We start from the raw sequence: 2,500 nt of genomic DNA on the forward strand, positions 1-2,500 counted from the left end.
AGTAGCAGCAGGGCCAGCGCGCCCAGGAGCACATCTTTTTCGACCGTAAAGGGAGACAGGAGGCCGACTCACTGCCTCGCTAAATGGAGAGGGAATTTCAGCAGGGCCAGGGCACAGGCATGGACCTTTTTCAGCTGTAAGGGAGGCAAGAGCAAGGTGCGATGTAGGTCCCCGGGGCCTGTTGTCGTACCATAGGCACGAGTGGTGTGTGTGTGTGGCAAAGAGTTTCTGCGCAGTGTACCAGGGGCACGGGAAAGGTTGTTGTACCATAGGCACGAGAAAAGTTGTCGTACCATAGGCACGAGAAAAGTTGTCGTACCATAGGTACGAGGAGTGTGTGTGTGGCAAAGTGCTACTGAGCGGTGTACCAGGGGCACGGCGAAAAGTTGTTGTACCATAGGCACGAGAAAAGTTGTTGTACCATAGGCACGAGAAAAGCTGTCGTACCAGGGGCACGGAGGAAGTTGTTGTACCATAGGCACGAGAAAAGTTGTCGTACCATAGGCACGAGGAGAGTTTGTGTGGCAAAGTGCTACTGAGCGGTGTACCAGGGGCACGGCGAAAGGTTGTTGTACCATAGGCACGAGAAAAGTTGTTGTACCATAGGCACGAGAAAAGCTGTCGTACCAGGGCACGGAGGAAAGTTGTTGTACCATAGGCACGAGAAAAGTTGTTGTACCATAGGCACGAGAAAAGCTGTCGTACCAGGGGCACGGAGGAAAGTTGTTGTACCATAGGCACGAGAAAGTTGTCGTACCATAGGCACGAGGAGAGTTTGTGTGGCAAAGTGCTACTGAGCGGTGTACCAGGGGCACGGCGAAAGGTTGTTGTACCATAGGCACGAGAAAAGTTGTTGTACCATAGGCACGAGAAAAGCTGTCGTACCAGGGGCACGGAGGAAAGTTGTTGTACCATAGGCACGAGAAAAGTTGTTGTACCATAGGCACGAGAAAAGCTGTCGTACCAGGGGCACGGAGGAAAGTTGTTGTACCATAGGCACGAGAAAAGTTGTCGTACCATAGGCACGAGGAGAGTTTGTGTGGCAAAGTGCTACTGAGCGGTGTACCAGGGGCACGGCGAAAAGTTGTTGTACCATAGGCACGAGAAAAGTTGTCGTACCATAGGCACGAGAAAAGTTGTCGTACCATAGGTACGAGAAAAGTTGTCGTACCATAGGCACAAGCAGTGCGTGCGTGTGTGTGGCAAAGTGTTTCTGCGCAGTGTACCAGGGCATGTTTGAATTTACATTCTGGAGTACCAGGGGCACGAGGATTTTGCCAGTGGTGTTTTGCTTTGTCAGTGGGAGGGGGCTTAAGTGTGGGTCCACGGGGCCTGCTGGAGGTCAAGGTCCATGCTGGATATGCGCTGGAGCGTAACTACAAGAAAGGTAGCTAGTGGGGGACTAGAGCAGGGGAGGATGTGCGTCCCCGGGGCATGCTGGAGGTCAAGGGCCATGCTGGATATGCAGTGGAGGGTAACTGCAGGAGAAGGAACGCTCATGGGGGATTAGAGCGGAGGAGTATGTGGGTCCTCGGGGCCTGCTGGAGGGCAAGGGCCATGCTGGATTTGTGGTGGAGGGTAACTGCGGGAGAAGGAAAGCTAGTGGGGGAGTAGAGCAGAGGAGTATGTTGGTCCCCGGGGCCTGCTGGAGGTCAAGGTCCGTGCTAGATACGTGGTACAGGGTTAACTGCGGGGGGGGGGGTAATGTGGGTTCACGGGGCCTGCTGGAGGTCAAGGTCCATGCTGGATATGCGCTGGAGCGTAACTGCAAGAAAGGAAAGCTAGTGGGGGAGTAGAGCAGGGGAGTATGTGGGTCCCCAGGGCCTGCTGGAGGTCCAGTCCATGCTAGATATGTGGCACAGGGTAACTGCAGGGGGGGGGTAATGTGGGTCCACGGGGCCTGCTGGAAGTCAAGGTCCATGCTAGACATGTGGTACAGGGTAACTGCAGGGGGAAGGGGGGGGGGGGTAATGTGGGTCCCCGGGGCCTGCTGGAGGTCAAGGTCCGTGCTAGATATGTGGTACAGGGTTAACTGCAGGAGGGGGGGGGGGGGGGGGTAATGTGGGTTCACGGGGCCTGCTGGAGGTCAAGGTCCATGCTGGATATGCGCTGGAGCGTAACTGCAAGAAAGGAAAGCTAGTGGGGGAGTAGAGCAGGGGAGTATGTGGGTCCCCAGGGCCTGCTGGAGGTCCAGGTCCATGCTAGATATGTGGCACAGGGTAACTGCAGGGGGGGGTAATGTGGGTCCACGGGGCCTGCTGGAAGTCAAGGTCCATGCTAGACATGTGGTACAGGGTAACTGCAGGGGGAAGGGGGGGGGGGGTAATGTGGGTCCCCGGGGCCTGCTGGAGGTCAAGGTCCGTGCTAGATATGTGGTACGGGGTAACTGCGGTGGGGGGGGCGGATCTAATGGGGGACTAGATCAGGTGAGGATGTAATGGCCAGTTCGACAGCAGCACATCTTTTTCGACCGTAAGGGAGAGAGGAGGCCGACTCTCTG

Source organism: Mchenga conophoros, linkage group LG18, assembly GCF_057382185.1.
Source record: "Mchenga conophoros isolate Kocher_MC1m ecotype Shallow Benthic linkage group LG18, M_conophoros_male_GT1.1, whole genome shotgun sequence".
NCBI lineage: Eukaryota > Metazoa > Chordata > Actinopteri > Cichliformes > Cichlidae > Mchenga > Mchenga conophoros.